At 49.1% G+C, this 15157-nt stretch overlaps 1 protein-coding gene across 1 annotated transcript in view; it reads right to left on the bottom strand.

Moving 5' to 3' along the window:
• LOC146333902 (guanine nucleotide-binding protein G(I)/G(S)/G(O) subunit gamma-7) overlaps window positions 1-12205 on the bottom strand; it is a 127163-nt gene extending 114958 nt beyond the window's left edge. The window contains exon 1 of the mRNA XM_084825079.1: window positions 12120-12205. The gene's annotated coding sequence lies outside the window, so the exon portion shown is untranslated. The remainder of the gene's footprint in view (window positions 1-12119) is intronic.
• Between the last annotated feature and the right edge of the window lie 2952 nt (window positions 12206-15157).

Here is a 15157-nt window from a genome sequence, read left to right as displayed (position 1 = left end):
CATTTTTTATTTTATCTTTTTGTACTGTTTCACCCCTGTTCACCACCCACCCACCCATTCATTTACAGAGGCTTTGGAATGTTTTTTAATTTTTTTTTTTATAAGGGTGGTTCTTAGTGGCTATATGATCCAAATAATCAGGGATCACACAGCCACGTGTGTGGAGAAATTTGTTCAGTTCACAGTTTAATGTGAACTTACACTAATTTCACACTTCAAACCACTATACAAACCGAAACTCAGTTAACTTTTGAAACACTTCTCTGAATTTTGTAATTGGGTTCTCCAATCAAAGAATGCATAAAAATGTGTGAATTATGGGAAATAACATTCAAATATGCATTAGACTAGGAAAACTGGTTGCCAGAATATTTATGTTAGGCAAAACACATACAAAAATCCATGTATTAGGAGAAATGTGCACAGAAAGACTTATGAATTTTCATGTGAAACACTTTTGTTTTTTTAAATCTCAAAGTTCAGGATGAACTGAGCTGAAGACTGGAGATGAACTGAAGAAAATGAGAAACAGAGAGAATCTGAAATGGAAAGATTCAACCATCCCTACATATACTATGAAGCCACTTAGAATGAGGCTGTTCCATCACTCTGAATAGGTGAATGTACACAGGCTGAAAGGTTTAGATACAGAAGGAGATGCTGTATACATTTATATATAAATTTATACAGCATCTCCCCAATCTACTCCTGAGCTTTTGACTCAGCGCTACTCAGTTGTTCACGGCTGTGCAACAAACTGTTAATGGTTAAAGACTACTTGTTTCTTCTGGCAAGCAGACTTGAAGGCACAAGGCACAAAACACAGGGAGTTCCCCCCCCCCCCAAAACTCTGGCTTGCCCTATAATGCTGGTCCAAAGAACATATGTTCAATGGGAAGGCAAATGCATTACTCCATCTTCTGTTTGGTGGCTCAACACTCCAGGCCTTGCTTCGTTTCAAACAGAGGGAGGCAAGGAAGAGGATTTTCCCCAGCTAACAAGGAAACCACCTTGCACACTGATCTCCAGTCAGATAATTCGTTCGCACACAACAGGTAGATTGTGTTATCACTGCTCCCATACAACCATAAGAGGAAGAAGAACCCCTTTAAATTCAGAGCTCATTTTCGGCAGAACTATAGACAAACAAGTCCCACAGGCTGGGGAAACTTTTATCCAGTAATCACTTCCTCAAGAGCATTTTCAGGTTATTTAACGCCAGCCTGCTGGGCCCACCTCCAAGGAGACCGTAACCGCCAGTCCTTGAATTCCTGAAGTCAGAGCGATTAGGGAAAGGAGACTTTCCGCAGCCTTCCAAGAACATATTTATAGGCTGATGTCATGATTCTAATCTGCTCCATTGATAATGAAAACAAGCAAGATGGCTCGCTGAAGAAGAGGGAGAAAGAGAGGCAAAGTCATGCAGGGTGGAGCAGCCCCTCCAGAAACAACCCCCACCCCCCAACAGAACAACCGGAAGCAGGTTTACTTGGAAGCAAGACCCACGGAGCTCCATGAGAGGTGGCTCCCTAGCAAGAGTGCTGAGGAACGAGCCCCAGATCTTGCGCTGTTCCAAACCATCCTTCTCAGCTGACCAAAAGACCGGTCAGACTTTAATTCAGGGTCAACCAAGTTGTACATTGGCATTAATGGTTGCGGGAATGAAGCGGCAGGGGTCGGATTTACCCCCGATTGTGATCTGCCCCAGGTTCCTTCTGCACACAAAGCAAAACCTTGTGGGCCAGGCCCCCAAACCCCAGGTCAGGGCATCCTCCGTGGTGGCGTCGTGGCTTTGGAATGAACACCCCCAGGAAATCATCTCACGATGAGCCCTCAGGCGCAGAGCGAAAACGTCTGCAGTTCTCTTGGCTTTGGAAAGTGGCCTTGATCCCTTAACGTGGCCCTTCCATTTTTATTACTATAACCAACTTGTTTTTTGTTTTGTTTTTAAAGAAATGTAGACCACTCGGAGGGGTTTTAGCAGGTGTCCGAATTCCCACATAGGATGACCACACTGCAAAGACAAATGGTCTTAAGTGGAGACATGGGGTGGTATCATTTAACTACGTGGACACTTGGAAAACACACATTTATTTTATTATTTATTACTGCATTGATATCCTGCTTTTTTTCCTCTTGCAAGGAGCCCAAGGCGGCTTACATTCTCCTCCTCTCCCTTTTATCCTCACAACAACCCTGTGAGGGAGGTTAGGGCTGAGACTCAGTGACTGGCCCAAAGTCACCTCGTGAGCTTCATGGCCAAGTGGGGACTAGAACCTGGATCTCCAGAGTCCCATCCAACACTCTAACTGCCACACTGCTCTGGGTCTCAGCTTACAATAGGGGCATAAAAGATCTCAAGAAATCCATTGATTTTTTTGCCTTTGTGGTGCTTTTCTCTTCTATTTCATCTCAGCCAATGTAAACTGTTGGGGTAAACAAAAAAAAAAGTCCAAGGGGTTTTTCCAAACAAAAATGGATTGGGGGAAACTACTTAAGTGCCTCTTTTCTGACACCACGCAAGTAGATTTCCTCTGCTGACTTCCTCTGCTGTGCGCTTGGCCACTCAGAATGCAGAATCTTGCAAGTTCTCATTTCTGGCTTCGGAGGGGACACTTTTTGATTTGTAACACAGCTGAGGTTAAAGGCTGGGTAAATTCATATTCTGAACTGTTTGTGAGATCACTAGTTTAGACCTATTCTTTGGTGCCGTAAACCAAGGACTCTAAAGAGGTGGGCACGACATTATCTTGGCGTTGTATTTATTTATTTGTTATGTTAACCTGCCTTCCTTCCTCCAAGAAACCCACGGCAGCTCACACGGGCCTCTTCCTCTCCACTTCATCCTTATAACAACCCCATGAGGTAGGTTAGCCTGAGAGTCAGGGACCAGCCCAAAGCCACCGAGGGAGTTTCATGGCCGAGTGGGGACTTGAACCCGGATCTCTCAAGTCCCAGTCCAATGCTGGAGAGCCACATGTCCCCGCCACTGGTTTAAGCAATCCATTTTAAATGCCTGTGCACTGCATAAAATAAATTAAAAGCAAGAGCAGGGACTGTGCTCATAAAAATCCTTCCCTTCCCAAATAGCAAACCCATTGATCAGAAAGTCCACTGTCACCCCCACACACACACCTCTTCTTCAGTGGCCCTTTTCTGCCTTCACATGTTAGGTGGAAAGGATTCATTTGCTGAAATTATTATCTACTACTATTTTCATTGGGTCAGATCCAGAATAAGTCAGCCACACTTTAGACCCATTGAAAAGCAAAGGCTCAAGTTAGTCAGGACTAACATTAAGTCCCAATTATTTCAATGGATCTGAAGTAGCCTTCCCCAACCTGGTGCCACTCAGGACCACAACTCCCATCATTCCCAGCCATGCTGGCTGGGAATGATGGGAGTTGTAGTCCAACACGTCTGAAGGGCGCCAGGTTGAGGAAGGCTAAACTAAACCATTATGAGCATGGTCTAGATCCATTGTTTTATCTATTATTTTGTGTGTGTGAGGGGGGATTTGTTGGATGGTCTGTTCTTTTGCAATCCTTGCTGTCACTAGCTGCATTAAGGCTTTGGTAATAGGGTAGAATAGAAACCCCAACATAAATGTATATCATTTAATCTCATGAGTCCCATCTGCCCTATGCAGGGCTGTAACACAGCTCCAGAAATGGCCACTTCTATTTCATCCTGTGATCTGCCCAGGTAACCCCAAAGCAAACAAAAGAGGCTGCCCTTGGGTGGGCCACGCACAGAGGTAGACACAGCTCCTGCCCTTTTAAATGGCCTGGGGCTGAGGGATAGGAAGGATTACACAAATAAATAAGACTGGCCCTGCCCGTCAACTGACGTCTTCCTCTGACGTCTTCCTTTAACGTTCTCCTAGCTATGTTTACCTGGCTGTCTTTCAACGTTTGCCTTTTAGGCTGCAATCCTATACTTGCTACCTGGGAGTAAGTCCCATTGACAGCCACAGTACCTACTCCTAAGCAGAGGAACACACTGTTATCTGTTTAATTTTGTTGGTTATTTTGCATTGTTTTATTGGTTTTATAAGTCGCCTCAAGGGCTCCGATGACAGAGCGGAAGGGCCCAAAATCTCTTAAACTATGAAAGCAATGGCTGGATAGAAGAGAGACACATAGCTACTCATGAGGAAAAAGGAGAAGCTGCCCTGGCTGAAATTCCCCATTCTGCACAACTATTAAAGAAGCACAGGCCCGGCTGGGACCCCTTTGGCATCAGATACCCTAAATCCGTCAGTTTGCAAACGGGGCAGAAGAGCCCACCAAGTCAGCTGCAAAGGTCAGCCCAGTCCCAAGCACACGGATTCGGCTCACCAGACCACATGAACCTGTGCTGTGCCCACCACTGGGAGTACAAGCCCCCACCCACCCCTGGCCTCCACACAGCATCTCTTCTCCAATTCAAGCTTAGCTCTCCATCCCAAAAACCAAGCCACAGTGAAACAGCTTTGAGATACAGCGTTAAATGAGAATCTCACTGGATAGCCCTGTACGAGTCCCTTTCTCACTACCTAAATTACCTCACAGGGTTGTTGTGAATGCATAGAAAGGATGGACTACTCTGTATAAAACATGGGCCAACTCTTTGCTGTTCTGTCCCTTTGCAGGCCTCTAGCAGATTTCCTCCCCGATGATGCTTCTGCGCCCCTCACCGCAACAGTGCTAACTTCCAAGATCCTCCACCTTTTGTCTTTTATCCCCTCAACAACTCTGCAGATAGATAACAGTGATTCTTCTCTTGGCCTGCAAGATCTACTTCCAGCAAGTGAACTTGGTCCTATCTATGGAACCATATTTACATCCTTCCAGGTGCCAAAAAACGTGTTATTTCTCGCACCCGGAGAACAAGTCTCACGTTTCAAAACCTAAAAAAAGATCCGCTTCCTAGCTGATTTCACGGTACCATCCCTTCCCTTTCTTGTATCAAAGGGACAATCTTTCCAAAAATGTTTTGAAGCCAAAGTGCCAAACACATCCTTGAAGGAGAAACAACGGATGTTGCAAAAGAATATACTATATTTAGATTAACTTCCCAAGCAGACGGTGAAACTGGTACCATTTGGAACTCACAGAATCAGCAGAGGACGGAGAAAGAGCCACAGAGAGCATGAGAAAAATAGTGTAAACACACATATCTATAATTAGATATTTATCCACTCTTGTAGCACTATTCATACTGGCCCACAATTATATGTAGCTATAGATTTCCACCCTTTCATGGATCACTGCCTTGCTGTGGCGAAGGGGCTTGCGTAACACAGTGAAGCCATAAGCTATGCCGTGCAGGGCCACCCAAGACAGAGAGGTCATGGCGGAGAGTTCTGACAAAATGTGGTCCACTGGAGAAGGAAATGGCAACCCACTCCAGTATTCCTGCCAAGAAAACCCCACGGAACGTATCACAAGGCTACAAGAGATGACACTGGAAGATGAGCCCCTCAGGTCGGAAGGTGTCCAATATACTACTGGGGGGGAGCAGAGGGAATTTCCAAGTAGCGCCAGAAAGAGTGAAGCGGCTCTTCCAAAGCCGAAAGGACACTCAGCTGTGGATGTGTCTGGTGGTGAAAAGAAAATCCGATGCTGTAAAGAACAATATTGTTTAGGAACCTGGAATGTCAGATCAATGAATCAAGGTAAGCTGGAGGTGGTCAAACATGAGATGGCAAGATTGAGCATCGACATCTTGGGAATCAGCGAACTAAAATGGACAAGCATGGGCGAATTTAATTCAGGTGACCATTATATCTACTGCTGTGGGCAAGAATCCCTTAGAAGAAATGGAGTGGCACTCATAGTCAACAAAAGGGTGGGAAAAGCAGTACTGGGGTACAATCTCAAAAACGATAGAATGATCTCAGTACGAATCCAAGGCAAACCATTCCACATCACAGTAATTCAAGTCTATGCCCCAACCACTGAGGCCGAAGAAGCTAAGGTTGATCGGTTCTATGAAGACCTACAACACCTTCTAGAACTAACACCAAAAAAAGATGTCCTCTTCATCATAGGGGATTGGAATGCTAAAGTAGGAAGTCAAGAAATCACCGGGATAACAGGCAAGCATGGCCTTGGTGTACAAAATGAAGCAGGACAAAGGCTAATAAGAGTTTTGCCAAGAGAACACGCTGATCATAGCAAACACGCTTTTCCAACAGCACAAGAGACGACGCTACACATGGACATCACCAAATGGTCAATATCAAAATCAAATAGATTACGTACTTTGTAGCCAAAGATGGAGAAGCTCTATACAGCCAGTAAAAACAAGACCTGGAGCTGACTGTGGCTCAGATCATGAGCTTCTTGTTGCAAAATTTCGGCTGAAATTGAAGAACGTAGGAAAAACCACTAAACCATTCAGGTATGACCTAAATCATATCCCTTATGAATATACAGTGGAGGTGAGGAATAGATTTCAGGGATTCGACCTGATAGACAGAGTGCCTGAGGAACTATGGACGGAGGTCCGTAACATTGTTCAGGAGGCAGCAACTCAATCCATCCCAAAGAAAAAGAAATGCAAGAAAGCAAAGTGGCTGCCTGATGAGGCTTTACAAGTAGCTGAGGAAAGAAGGGAAGCGAAAAGCACGGGAGAAAGGGGAAGATATATCCAACTGCATGCAGAGTTCCAAAGAATAGCAAGGAGAGACAAGAGGGCCTTCTTAAATGAACAATGCAAAATCGAGGAAAACAACAGAATGGGAAAGACTAGAGAGCTTTTCAAGAAAATCGGAGATCTCAAGGGAACGTTTTGTGCAAAGACAGGCATGATAAAGGACAAAGAAGGCAGGGACCTAACAGAAGCAGATGAGATTCAGAAGAGGCGGAAAGAATACACAGAAGAACTATACAGGAAAGATCTTAATGTCCCCGATGGCCATGATAGTGCGGTCACTGAACTTGAGCCGGACATCCTCGAGAGTGAAGTCAAGTGGGCCTTAGGAAGCATTACTAACAACAAAGCTAGCGGAGATGACAGTATTCCAGCTGAGCTATTGAAAGTCCTAAAAGATGATGCTGTTAAAGTGCTGCACTCAATATGCCAACACATTTGGAACACTCAGCAGTGGCCACAAGACTGGAAAAGGTCAGTTTACATTCCAGTTCCAAAGAAGGGCAATGCCAAAGAGTGTTCAAACTACCGTACAATTGCGCTCATTTCACAAGCCAGCAAGGTGATGCTCAAAATCCTACAAGCTAGGCTTCAGCAGTATGCGAACCGAGAACTACCGGAAGTACAAGCTGGGTTTCGAAGAGGCAGAGAAACTAGAGATCAAATCGCCAACATGCACTGGATCTTGGAGAAAGCAAGAGAATTCCAGAAAAATGTCTATTTCTGCTTCACTGACTACGCTAAAGCCTTTGATTGTGTGGATCACAACAAACTGTGGCAAATTCTGAAAGAGATGGGAGTACCAGACCACCTTACCTGTCTCCTGAGAAGCCTGTACGAGGGTCAAGAAGCAACTGTAAGAACCAGATATGGAACAACCGAGTGGTTCAAAATTGGGAAAGGAGTACGACAAGGCTGTATACTGTTGCCCTGCTTATTTAACTTATATGCAGAGTACATCATGAGAAACGCCAGGTTGGATGAATCACAGGTCGGAATTAAGATTGCCGGGAGAATTATCAACAACCTCAGATACACAGACGATACCACCCTAATGGCAGAAAGCGAAGAGGATCTCAAGAGCCTCTTGTTGAGGGTGAAAGTGGAGAGTGCAAAAGCTGGTTTGAAACTCAACATTAAAAAAACGAAGATCATGGCATCTGGCCCCATCACTTCCTGGCATATAGAAGGGGAAGAAATGGAAGCAGTGACAGATTTTACTTTCTTGGGCTCCAAGATCACCGCAGACGGTGACTGTAGTCATGAAATTAAAAGACGCTTGCTCCTTGGGAGGAAACCTATGGCACACCTATACAGCATAGTAAGAAGCAGAGACATCACCTTGCCCACAAAGGTCCGTCTAATCAAAGCTACGGTTTTCCCAGTAGTAACGTATGGCTGTGAGAGCTGGACTATAAGGAAGGCTGAGTGCCGAAGAATTGATGCTTTTTCAACTGCGGTGCTGGAGAAGACTCTTACGAGTCCCCTGGACTGCAAGGAGGTCAAATCAGTCCATCCTAAAGGAAATCAACCCTGACTGCTCATTGGAAGGACAGATACTGAAGCTGAAGCTCCAATATTTTGGCCACCTAATGCGAAGAGAAAACTCTCTGGAAAAGACCCTGATGCTGGGAAAGACTGAAGGCAAAAGGAGAAGGGGACGGCAGAGGATGAGATGGCTAGATAGCATCACCGATGCAATGAATATGGACTTGAGCACGCTCCGGGAGACAGCGCAGGACAGGAAGGCCTGGCGTGCTGTGGTCCACGGGGTCACGAAGAGTTGGACACGACTTAACGACTGAACAAACAGATTTCCAACAAGTTGCTTAACGCAAATCTGCGGACATGCAAAGGATTAGGCAATTTACAATCCTAATATACTAAACATGAAATGCTTTATGAAAACATTTCATGTTATTATTTTTTCCTCTGCTGAAATGCTCCTTTGTTGATATAGCTGTGAACACACAGATACCTCAATAGATCTTCTGTTTCTCTGAAAAAATATGCTTAAAATGGAAGCAATTGTAAATATGTTTTTCTAAAAAACACATCAGAAACACATGTGCTGCTCATATGAGAACTCTGGATATTAAACCACCTCTTCATGGAATTACTAACCTCTGAGTTTAAGATCATTTTAATCCCATTGCTATGATGCAGGGGCACGTTTCAAGCATCACCTGAAGTAGATCGTCCAAAGGAAGCAGACCCACCTGGCTTCAAACAAATCATCAACCTCCACTCTTCCCACCCCTGAACAGGACAACTTCTTCCCCATACCATTTACAATTCCAGTTGTCCCTCTGTTTCCATTCTCGTAAAGCAGTTTCCCCCAGCCTGGTGCCCCCCAGATGTGTTAGAATACAAATCGAAGCATCCCCCAGCCAGCTGGCTGGGGGATGCTGGGATTTGTAGTCCAACACATCTGGGGGGCATCAGGTTGGGGAAAACTGTCATAGGTTTTATTCTGGTGTATTTTTATATTGTAGTTTTAAGCTTTCATATTTTATATTGTTTTATGTTGTACTTTGTGAACCACCCAAAAGTACACAAGTACTTTGTACTTTTAATTTTTGTGAACCACCCAGAGAGCTTCAGCTATTGGGCGGTATAGAAATGAAATGAATAAATACATAAATAAATAAAGGATGCCCCATGTCCACCGTCCACAGCAAAGGTAAGTCCAAATTACTCTTTTTGTTTTTAAAGGTCAGATATCACGAGATCACTATGGTGTGATTACTACTGCCTGGACGTGGGTCAGAGAGCCTGGATCTTTGCCCACAGATGAGCGTTGTACATGTGGCTATATACAGACACGTTATCTACAGTGGGGGTGTATGGAAAACCATGTCCAGAAACGTCCATGTCAAGAAATGTCAACCATGTCCAGAAAGCCACCTTCAGCTGGAATCGTCGCAAAATGAAGTCAGAATCAGAGTCACACAACATGGAGGACCCACGAAAAGAGATATGAGTATCAAACCATCGACTGACACCAGGCCTCCTTTTCTTGCATTTATTTAAGGCAAGACTCTTTTCTCTTAGCTTTTCAGCTAAGAGAAAGGGGGGCTATAAATAATCTACATGAATTTTTTAAAAGAAAACGAACAAAAGATCATAGAAGTTGTACTTTCCACCTTAGACACACCAAACACCCGCACAAGCTAAGAGATACCCACTGCTGGTTTGGGGTGACCAAACTCAAATTTCTCAAGTTTCCCCATGAAGGTCCAAGTCCAGAGCTACCAATAATGGGGGGCAGGGGGGGAGAACCTGACGCCCATTTTACTCCTGCCACTTTTCTCCATCCACATGGTTCCTATATACGAAGGCAAAGCCCGTGTCTGACTTCTCTGCTCTCCACCAAGTTCACCCAGAACAGCTCCACCCCACCCCTACCCCAAATACCAATCTCTACAGCTCTGCTTGGATTACATGGCTATCAATTAAATCACTACCACAATACTCCGGATAATGCCTGAGACTCTAAGATTTGGAGTGGGGACGTAAGCTCCCTGCTCCAGATTTTCAGCCATTTCATTCTGATGTACTTCGATACCCCCTCGGTCCAGTCCCTGCACACACAACACACACACTGCTTCCATATCTCATCTATAGTCTGCAATGATTAGTTACACAGCATTCTGAAAATAAATGCCATTTTGACAGGTCCCTCATCCCTCCAGGGACTTTAAAACCATCCTAAGCAGAGTTAAAATCACCTGAAGCACAAATTAAAATAAGGACTTGTTCTGCATCTGATTCATGGATTCCAAGCAAAGTGTGGGTCCAAGAATTCCTTTTACATTTCAGGGCTGTTGAAAGAGTCTGGCATAGAATGCTTCTTTCTGCATTCAATTAGACTTCACCATCCCTCTTTGCTGTTCTTTTGTAAACCGCCCAGAGAACTTTGGCTATTGGGCGGTAGAGAAATGCAATAAATAATCATATTAATGTAATAATAATAATAATTACACTACATCTACAACTTTCTGGCATCTCCAGCCCCACTGCAAATGACAACACCACATGTATCGTTACCCCTCCAAGATTTTTAAAAAATTACCCTGGGAGGTGGAGGAGAGAACCTGGGTAGATTAAGCTGCTCAGCACCTGTCACGCCTGGCACTCAAACCCCTTCTCTGGCATACATCAAGCCCATTCCCAGACCCCCAGATTTTCCCCAAATAAGGCTACTCCCCCAACCCACCCCAGAGACCAAGACTGTAACGGAGGAAGCACAGTCTAAAAACCCCCAGACGGAGAGTTCCCACCTTCCTTAGGTCCCTCAGCCCTTCCTACGTACTCACTGCCACCCCACAAGCTCGGTTTCATCCCCTTACCCTGTTCCGCTGGCACTCATCCTCCCACTCACACCTCCCGAGAATGCCACTGAGCGCAGTCCTCACTCCGCATGGCACAATGCTGCAAGCTGGTTGGTCCTCAGTACAAGCCCTGCCAAGCCCCAAACTCGCTCGCCCCTCATGGCCCTTCCCCTTGCAAGATGGGGACACGACGGCTGACCCGCCTCGCAGGGCTGCAGAAAAGGATGGCAGCGGAGGAGAGATGTGCCACATAGAAGCCAAGGAGGAGGGCAAGGGTGGCAACAACCCCACACACGGTACTGATGTTGCCCTTGGCTCTTACGGGCAGGAGGGAAGTCATAGAATCATAGAATAAGGGGCCTATAAGACGATCGGGTCCAACACCCTGCCCAGTGCAGGAACCCAAGTCCAGCTGGATCAGGGCCCAGAGGCTCCTTGGAGCCCAGCATCCAGTCTCCAACAGCGACAAGCCCGATGCAAAGCCCAGGCTGCCTTCCCCTGCTCTATGCCTCCACTGTCTGGTCTGCAGAGATGGGACCTCTGTGTCTGGAGGCAGCCCGTTTCCCCCACAGCCACCAACACGGCCCACCCTCCTCCTTCAAATCGGCCCGCGCCCCTCACACACATCGCTCCCCAAAGTCTAGCCGGCCAAGCCAAAGCAGCCAAGCCCCCTTCTCGTGGCAGAGAGTTCCGGGGACAAGTCCTGTGCAGGTGACATGGAGGAGCCCACACGTGCAGAGCCCCAGCAAGCCCTTCCCTGACCCCCCTGGCCCTTAAGACCCCCCTGGCCCTTAAGCCCCCCCTTGCAGCAAGATGCAAGGCTCCTCCCCTCCCGCCATCCCCTCCCCCATGCAAGGCTCCTCCCCTCCCGCCATCCCCTCCCCCATGCAAGGCTCCTCCCCTTCTGCCATCCCCTCCCCCATGCAAGGCTCCTCCCTCCCGCCATCCCCTCCCCTACTATGAACATGGGAGCCGCGCCCCCGTCACCCCCTCCCCAGCCAATCAGAAGCCCCTCCCCCTCCGCAGCCCCTCCCCTCACAGGTGTCCCATGTGACCGCCCCTCCCCCCCGCCGCATCGCCCGCGTCGAGCAGCCACGTGAAGCTGCGGGGGGGCAGCCCCCCTCCCTGCTCACGTGGCCCTCTTACCCCGAGCGCTTCTCCGCCGCCGCCGCCGCCGCCGCGCGACCCGCCCCGCCGCCAAGCCCCGAACCAGGCAGGGCAGCCCCTCCGCCAGGGGGGTGACGGGCAGCCCCGCGCAGCCAATCCGCGCGGCGCGAGGGCGGGCCCCGGGCGCAGCCGCTCCGCTCGGTTGTCGCCGCCGGGGGCGGCCAATCGGGGCGCGCGAGGGAGGGAGGGAGGGAGGGGGCGGGGCCGCGCGGCGCGGCGCGGCGCGCAAATGCCGGGCAGGCGCTGGACTGCGCAGGAGGCGCGTTCGCGTCACGCGTGAGCTCCTGGGCGGCGCGGGGACTGAGGGGGGACAGGCGGGGAGGGAGCGGCGGCTGGGCAGGCGATGGCGTCGTCCGCCCCCGCGGCTGTTGTTCAGGCGCCCCTGGCGCGACGCGCGGACGCGGCCGCTGGGGGGCGCGGGGCGGGGCGGGGCGGGGCGGGGCGCGCGTGCCCGCCCGCAGACGGCTTCGCTGGCGGCGTTCGTATATATATAAATACGCCCCCCCGCACACACGCATGTCTGGAGAGGCGGGTCACGAAAGCGCCCCCCGCAGTTTCGGCAGCGGCGGCGCGGGCGCGCGCTGCCCCCCAGGCGGCGAACTCAGCGCAGCGCGGGGGCGGGGCCGGGGCGGGGCCGGGGCGGGGCCCGCGCGAGCCCCGGGCCCGCCCGCCCGGGAGCCCCCCGCCGCGGCAGCCGCTGCAGCTCGGCGCGCGGGCGCGGGAACGGGCGGGCCTGGCGCCGCCCGCCGCTGGTCTGGCGGGGCTGGCGCAGAGCCGGGCGCGGCTGGGCGCGGCTGGTCCCCGGCCCGGCCCCGGAGCCGCGTCCCGCCCGAGTGAGGCCTTGAGCTGTGGGCTGCCCAGGCCCGGCCCAGCGCGTGGACCCGCTGCCCATCCATACATCTGCCTGTCTGCGCACACGCTAAATACACGTGTGTGTGTGTGTGTGTGTATACATATACATACACATACACATACATAAAGTTTTCTGGGCGCTGTACAAAGGTCTGCTCACAGTGCGGCCCCAGCCGGCAGGTTTCCCATCCGACAGACGAGATACAAGAAGGCAAAAAGAGATGGAGAACAAGCAGATTCAGCCGCTAATTAGTCCTAACTGTAACCTGTGCACTTGATCGGCAAATGGCCGAATCATGTATCAATATGCTGTTGTCAGATAGATAGATATAGATACTCAAGGCTGCAATCCAGCCCTATCTAAACTATTTCCATGCTCCCTTCTGAGGTATCAAGGTCTCCTCAGGGCAACCTGGGAGCTCGAATTTCAAAACAAAACAATGCGAAAAGCGATAAACGAAAAGAGCGGCATAAAACATTTTAAAGAACAGCAACAGCGAAAACACCGGTTCATGAAATGAAGACGGCCTCCGTTCGTTTGGGAGCAGATCACAGCACCCGGATCTCTAAGTCTCGTTTGAAAACAGGGAGGGGGCAACGTGCGCACATCCCACTGACGGTTATTCCAGGCGGATGGAGCCACCACAGAAAAGCCCCTGTCTCTTGTGCCCACCAGCCTAGTCTTACCACTGGGCACCTGAGCAAGGTCTCCGTGGCCAACCTTCGGGTCCGTGCAACCGTAGTAGGATCATGACCATAAACAAAATAATCCAATATCATTCAGTTCACTCCCTTCACTTCCTGTTTTGCATAGAAGTGTACGGCTGCCCTTCAAAATGGGGAGGCTGTAATCCTATACCCATTTACCTGGAAGTAAGCACTGTTGAGAGCCTCGTGTGGCGCAGAGTGGTAGGCGGCTGTATAGCAACCAAAGCTCTCCCCACGACCTGAGTTCGATCCCAGCGGAAGCCGGGTCCCGGGTAGCCGGCTCAGGTTGACTCAGCCTTCCATCCTTCCGAGGTCGGTAAAATGAGGACCCTGCTTGCTGGGGGAAAGGTAGTCACGACTGGGGAAGGCCATGGCAAACCACCCCACTATAGTCTGCCACGAAAACGCCAGTGCAAGCAGCGTCCCTCTAGGAGTCAGCAATGACCCGGTGCTCGCACAGGAGGAACCTTTCCTTTAGGGGCCACGGTGGCTTAGTGGTTAAGACGCTGAACTGCAGACCGGAAGGTCGGCAGGACAGCAGTTCGAGACCCGAGTGCCGCGTGACGGAGTGAGCTCCCAACTTCAGTCCCAGCTTCTGCCAACCTAGCAGTTTGAACGCAAGAAATTGCAAGTAGATACATAGGCACCGCCTCGGCAGGAAAGGTAGCAGCGCTCCGTGCGCCTCGGTGTTCAGTCATGCCGGCCACATGGCCACGGAAGCGTCTTCGGACAGCGCTGGCTCTTCGGCTTAGAAACGGGGATGAGCACCGCACCCTAGAGTCGGGCACGACTGGTTGGGGACACCTTTACCTTTTTTTTTTTTAAGCACTGTTGAGCTCAGTGGGACCTACTTTTGAGTAGATGCATTTAAGATGGCACTGTTAACTTTTTTGTATACTTATATTGTTGATTTTGTATATTTGTCAAGAACTTATTAAAACATTAGCGCAAAGTCCAACTTATTAAGACATTAGCATATATAATATTTATTTTAAATATTTCTTGGCGGCCTTTCAGGGCAGAAGCTCTCCCAACACGGCGCGTGCGCACACGCACACTGTTTTAATAAAGTTTGGGGAAGGGGTTGTGTCAGAAAATGTGAAAAGCAGATGGAAAGGTTTGCTCCTTTCATCACAACAACGAAAGGAAATATTGTTAGCTTCATGAAAATAACAGCTTCATTAGCTTTGATTTGGATATGACGTACACTAAGGTATCTTGCTTATCTTATCTTGTTAGCCAACAGTAATACCCCAATCAAGTGAAGGGGGAAGCAGACCTTGGATTGGGAAGGGGCTGTCACTCCCTGGTAAAGCCCCTGTTTTGCATACAGAAGATCCCAAGTTTGATCCCTGGCAGCGTCTCCATGCAGGGCTGGAAAACCTCCTGCCTGAGTCAGTGTTGACAATACTGAGCTAGGCAGGCCAAGAGTGTGTCTCAGTAGAAAACAGTTTCTG

This window comes from Heloderma suspectum, chromosome W (genome assembly GCF_057233095.1).
Source record: "Heloderma suspectum isolate Gila_16-S chromosome W, 16-S_ref, whole genome shotgun sequence".
NCBI lineage: Eukaryota > Metazoa > Chordata > Lepidosauria > Squamata > Helodermatidae > Heloderma > Heloderma suspectum.
Note: the sequence above shows the minus strand (reverse complement) of the source record. Positions and strands in the feature narration are given on the sequence as shown.